The sequence below is a fragment of the Epinephelus moara genome, chromosome 21, assembly GCF_006386435.1.
Source record: "Epinephelus moara isolate mb chromosome 21, YSFRI_EMoa_1.0, whole genome shotgun sequence".
In the NCBI taxonomy this organism is placed as follows: Eukaryota; Metazoa; Chordata; class Actinopteri; order Perciformes; family Serranidae; genus Epinephelus; species Epinephelus moara.
In genome coordinates this window covers 8,843,408-8,850,511 of record NC_065526.1, presented here as the reverse complement: position 1 = coordinate 8,850,511, position 7,104 = coordinate 8,843,408, and positions in this window count along the sequence as shown.

Below are 7,104 nucleotides of genomic sequence, written 5' to 3'. Positions count from 1 at the left end.
GTTGGCTCTGCTCCGTCACAGTCAGGACTTCCAAGGCAGCCGGAGCTCCTCTTTCTGAAAATGACAACAAGAACAACAACTACAATAAACAATGACACAACCAGACAAAGTGAGCAGAGGAGGACCCCTCCAGGAGGGAAATGCGACACAGAGCATCACACACTATGAACGCTTCCAAAGTAATCTTCTAAGAGGCCGAGACCCCCTTGATGCCACACATGCTCAATTTAAAGAACACAGGCCACAGCTCGTAGTACCGGGAACAAAAACAACAAGTGGTGAAACAGGACCCCGCTCAGTGAAGGTAGCGTAGCCCACACAGAGTGCAGGAGAAAGTGTGTTAGAGTTTGGAGAGACATGATATCCTGCGTCAGGTAACCTTTCTGATTCACAGGACTTCCTCACAGGCACCATGCCATTCAGTACCTAAATACTACACGGACAATTATAGAGCTTCTCCCAATTAGATGCACAAAGCAGCGTGAGAAGTCAGATAGCTTGTTAGTGGAAGAGTAGTATATGCACTACAACATGCATTACTGTAATTATGAAAGATTTTAATGTCGAGTTTATCATCTAATATCTTCAGTCCGCCAGTGACTGAAAGCATTGAGTGCCTCTAATGCTCTAACGTTTTCATTCCATCTGTTAATGGCAAAAGTTTGCAATATACATGGAATTAAAACACTGTGTTATTTGTCTGGTGTTGTTTGTCTGTAACTCATTGTTGTTGCTGCCTATCTAAGCCACAACACTCTTGAAAAGGAGATTTAATTTGATCTCAGGTTTTTCCGGTTAAAAAGTCAAGTAATTTTTTTTTATATCGCGTCAAATCATAACACAAGTTAACCCAAGGACACATTTTATATAAAGCAGGTCTAGACCATGCTCTTTAAATTTATAAAGACCCAACAAGTCAAATAAATTCCTACCATGACAACAGACAACAAACAAATTATATAATGATGTGTTTTTATTTGAAAGAATAAAGTTTAACCCTGCAAATATCTCAACAGAAATTCAAAATCTTTTTTTTTTTTTTTTTTTTTTTTTGTCATACGCCAACATATTAAATCACTTAAGTTCTGCATCTATTAATTTTTCATACAAGATCTGGCATATTATATCTATCTAAATGCACACAGTATGCATGCAGTACTTACAATATGGTCCAGAGACTGCTGAATCACTAAAATGTGACGGTGGATGAATGCTTGGAGGTTTTAAAAAAATAATTCTGATGGAAAAAGGTAAATGCTACGGCAGGAAATCCAGCAGGTGTTGCCTCTTTACTCTGGACCAGCCAGTAAACTGTCAGACCAAGGAACAGCATCACCTGGACGCAGACCTCAGACGGGGGGGCCTTCTTAGCGTGCATAATTAAAGAAGCAGGATAGGGTGACCCGTACCTAGAAGTATAGAACAATAGCTCTGTGAATGTATGTAGGAGATAACATACTGTACGCTGATGGGGCATGTGTGTGTGTGTTAGTGTGTGTGCTTAAACACCTCCTCACATGGTCAGGCATGTGTGTCAGTGTGTTCACACTTTTGACACACAATGACAGTCAACACTTATGACAGCTTGACCAACGCCTCCTGTAGCATGACTTTTTGTGGCACTGAAATTTGGCTTTGGGGCAACATAAAGTTTTTTATTTTAAGCATGCTGGGCAAATTACTCTGCCACCAGTGTTGGTTTCAGCTGAACATCTGCTGTTATCCCTACTGGCACAGTTCAATAGCAGTTAAGCTAATGTTACATCCAGCATTATATCAGATCTGACCACACAAATACTGACACATATTTTTTTATCTACTGCTTGTTGAAACATTAAAGGGACAGAGGCAGAGGACAGCTGAAAGCAAGTCAACCTTAATCAGTCATTCAACAGATGGAGAGAATTGTAGGATTTAAAAGGATTCAAAACTGATCCTGAATCGGCCCTTTTCCTCCCAGACAGGTTTATAATATGTTTATATTATTTATGAAATATACTGCGAGATGTGGTTTTACTGCACATGTATGAAGAGAACTTGATACAGCAATGGAGGCAGGGCCCTGTTCATTCCTGTGAAAGTTGCTCAGTGGTGCATGAAGCCAAAAACGTTCGACTGTTGAGTATAAAATGATCTGTATCTTCCGCATCCATGGACCCAAGCTCACAAGAGACTGGCACTGTTCCTGTGGTCTTTGGTTTTCATAAAGTTTGCTTTGTTTCACATTGTCATATTACAGTAATCAATCTTACATGGCCACAAACAGCATTTCCTATTTGTTATGCATCCTGAAAAAAGCTGTTTAAAAAAGAAAAATAGTGTTAAAAACTAGAATTACCGCCTCATGATTGTATGCCTCTGCAAACCAGATCAAGTTGCTCCTACAGTTTACATCCAAATCCATCGATATTCATATGTAGCCATGACAATTAACAATGCTTCAAATATGGATGTTGCTGCACAGAAGCTGCATAGTCTAAAACGTGTACACTTCACACACATCTTCAACATGGCAGCATAGGAGATCTATACAATCAGCACAGTGTCAAGGTGGACACCCAAGATTAGTGTCAACAATTCAGTATCTGAAGACATGTCTCCCGTTCTGTTCCTGAGTTATGACGTTGAGTAATTACAAGAGAAGAACATTATAATGTCATAGTGAAGCTGACCTTTGACCTTTTCGATATAAAATGTCATAACTTCTGTCGCTTGACCGAGGTATGATAGGATGCATCTTTCCTTCAATTCCTTTTAAAACAAATGCATCTGCACAAACCAGATCTTTACACCACGAGCTGGTGATGCTCATGGAAACACTACCACTTTTGACTGTAGGTGCCACCAAAATCCACACAAAATGAAAGTTCATTGTATTTTAAAGTTGATCTTTAACTTTCAATACTTTTATTTTCCTGGCATAAGAGACACACCAACTAATCTGTCAGTGAATGTTTTTATAGTATCTTGTTCTTTTCTGATTTCTCAACAGCATAATTGAATTTGATGTGTAATACTGTTTTCACACTTGTTTCCAGTGACAACTATTAAACAGCTGCTATCTTCAACCTTTATTGGGAGTGTGTTTAGTGTTGCTGCATAGCTGTGTACCTACAGTACAAACACAGTGAGGGCAGATAGACATGTAGACAGAGATATGGAAACAGACACACAACACATGATTAAATATTCAACATTCATTACACAGAAAAGACCTACAGTTATCCCTCCAAACTAACTGTTCATCTATAGTGTGCTGTGTAACCTCAGTGCCTGATGGGAGGCAGATGCCCCTCACTCAGCCCCTGGCCTGGCCTTTGTGTCGAGTCCAGTTTTTCTGCCTCTGTTATTAGCGGATTAGTCTGACTGGCCCTGCTGCAGCTGAGCACATGGTGAGCACATAATCAATAATGGAAGGCTGCACAAACGCAGAAGAGCAGTCTCACACAGGCATTCACATGTGAGTGGAAGTACAAACTGTTATGCAACACATGAGAAGTTCATTCATTAGGTTGCTCTGTCAGCAGAAACACGGTCCTGTTGGATTGTTTTTTCTCTTTACATGTTATACCTGGTGGTGAGACTTAACAGAGCTGCGTAGTTTAAAAAGGAACTGTGAAGACATAACCATATTTGATGGCATCTTATTGTTCCAGTTGTTTATTGACAGTCATGTTTTCTTATTGTCAGGCAAGACAAAATGGATAAAGACTGGACTAAGGGATTTAATACTAGATTGTCGTAATTCTGTTATGAAAGAAGTCAACCCATTCTTCATATTGTGCAGTCAAACTGATATGAAAATAAATGTGTTTGATAAGACAAATTGAAGTAACATATGGCTGTATGTGTTCTGTGCTGCTGTCCATTTTTCCTCCACTGTAGATCTGCCCAGGTGTGTTGCATTGCTTAACGAGGTGCATTACACCTGGCATGGAGGAGATGCTTGTGTTGTGTTTTCACATTTGGTCCTTTTCAGTTTTTTAAATGGAGTCAGAGTAGTGACTCAGCAATTTTCAAGATTCAAGATTCTTTATTGTCAATTCTACAGTTATGTAACAGACATATAGAGAATCAAAATGTCGTTTCACCCTGACAGCTTGGCGGATGAAACTGTTCATGAGTCTGGTGGAGCAGGCACGAAGGCTCTGGAACCTCCTCCCTGATGGCAGGAGGCAGAAGAGTGTGTGAGGGGTGGCTGGGGTCACCCACAATGCTGAGAGCTTTGCGTGTGAGACGGGTGTTGTAATTTTTGCGCATATAAAAACACTCCAAGAGAACTCAGACCCCACTCAGGAGGTGGTCTGAGTGTGGTTTGCTCTAAGTCCACTGTGTGGTTCACTTAACCTGTGCCTTGTAAACAAAGTGCTCCAGTTAGCCCTCTAGATCACATGCTATTGCACTGGGACGCTTGAAAAAACAGACTGAATCGCGACGAGGAGTAGTTTTCAGTGGCAACAGTCTACAGCACACAGAAACACAGAGGCATCTGTCCTCTGCTGCTGGCACAGGAGCTCTGAAGCACCTCCTCCATGCCAGGTGCAATGCACCTCGTTAAGTAATGCAGCACACCTGGGCAGATCTATATTGGAGGGAAAATTGACAGTGGCACAGAACACGCACAAACAAATGTGACAAATATGCTGTGGAAAATAAGATTCTATACTTGTTTTTATTATTATAATTATGACCGACACATTTAACAGCCTGTATTATACAATATTTCTATATTATAGCTTTTTTTTGGTGGAGTGTATATCTGCAGTTTGTGTTATGATTGCTGGTTCTTGTTCACAGTCTCAGTAGTATCTTGAGGACTTTGTTTTCTCGGTTTTGGGTTTTCTGTTTGCTGTATTTTTCCTTGTTTCATGTTATTCCATTATTCATCTTTAGTCTATTTCCTGTTTAATTTTGTAGGTTCACTTCTTGTGTCTGGTTTTACTTCCTGCCTTTGTTTTCCCGGCTTAGGCTGTCCACCCTCTGGACTTGAACCCTCACAGACTTCAGTTGTTACTGTAGTTACTGTACATGTTCACCAACATCACATTAAGTCTGCAAAGGCATCGACTGCAAGCTGCGTTAGACAGCTGTTTCACTCGTTGCCGTGGAAACATTCAAGCAGCAACTACAGTCATGTACAAGGTGATTGTGTTGAAGTTGATGAATCGTGCCTGCTCATCTGTCCCTGCAGGTAATAAGATATAAATCCCACATATAATCTTTTTTGTGACTAAACAAAATGATATTCATACATCTCTATGTAAGAGGCTACACATGTTCAGAACCAGAAATGTCTGTAAATAAGGACAAGACTATGACTAAATAAATTGGGTATTACTTACATTAGAAAACCATCTTTTCGAGCCTATTAAACTGCACAGTCTGTTAAGCTTCAATAATAAGTTGAATATTATTTCTGGCCTACACAATTCAAGTAGCATTTCAATGGGCCTAACTGTCAATAACTATTTTACACATTCATAAGTGTACTACAATGCCATGTCCATATTGCAATAAATTGTGGGTAATTAAATCAGTGAAGTCTGCACCACAAGACTCTCTGGAAGTTTGTAGAAAGTCCACTTGAGGTCCCTTGTGGACTGGTTGGATTGTGGATTTGGACAACCCTCTGCACTCCCAGACATCCCGAGACTGCAAAATCTACGAGTCCACAAGTGCAATTAAGTCAGACATTTTGATTCAGTCATACCGTCCGTTCCAATCCCCATACTACCATGCTATATAGTATGTCAGAAAAACATTTAGTATGCCCAATACGTAGTATGTCAAATGCAGTATGCCAGAAATACCAGGATGTTCTGCTACTTCCAGTCCGATTTTGCAGTATGCAATCTGACCCACAATCCTCTGTGCAGCAGACGATACATCACATCGACTGAGCCGCAAACAGATGATGGCTTGACAGCTGATTGACAGCTGTCAGAGGCCACGATGATGGATGACAGCACATTCAAGTAACTGATGACCAGCTGAATAGTAATTATAGGAATATTGATTGTTCAAGTGAACAAAGTAATCATAAATATTACAACAGGACAACTATAAAAATAACAATGACTGAGGACTGCAGATGTAATTTCACAGTTGCAAATATATTACAATCTACAATCTGTGCAGTTATAACTTTTATGTTAAACTACACACATTGCAAAGTAACAGCATCCTTGTGTCTTCAATCTTTCTGCTCCCATTGTCTTTTGTCAGTCCGTCAGCGTTGGTCACTGGTGTTCCTTGATACCTTGATTCCTTGTTCTCGCTTCAGTTTATTGTGTTATTTTCTTTGTGTCTGACCTCAGCCGGCTCTCTAGTTTTGTTGCCTGACTTTTATTTGTCTTTTGTCTGGTATCATCTTTATTTCATTAAGTCCTTTTACTGAACATTGAAACTGAGTTTGCTGGGTCACTGGGACAATATAACCAAACATCAGTCCTGCAAGATGATTGAAGGTGTGCACTGTAGTGCTGCAGACTGACAAACATCTTCTCACCCACCCACCATAATATGAGGTTTCCTGTGAGCAGACATAAAAGAGAACAAAAAGCAATAAAGGCAACAATCAAACTCATCACACTATGATGTTGCATAAGTTTCAACACTCATTTATTTATTCGCCTTATTTTTTTCTTGACAACTTTTGTTACGTGTCCACAGACATGAGAAAGAACTCCAGAACACTCAAAAGATAAACATGAGCACTGAGATTAAGACTTCATCACAGGCTGGGACCTGTTTCTGCTTCTGTCAAGCAGCTCAAAGCAAGAGCAGCAGACTTGGGATCATCTTCCCGGTCCAACGATGGCCACCTCACTCACACTGAGCTGAAATGTGCAAAACTGATCCCTGATCAGCACTCTTTGCTCTGGGGGCGACACTTGACAAAGCAGCAGGCCAATTATTCTTATTCATCATGGTATACAGAGGAAGAGAGAGTTAATATCATCTGTGTGATGAGACCCAACACAGAAAAATCTCCATTTATATACAAGACAGAGCCAAGAGGAAGGTTTCCAGTTAGTCATTACAAGGATCATGAATGACAATACTTTACAAGCAGCACTTCCGGGGGGGGGGGGGGGGGGGGGG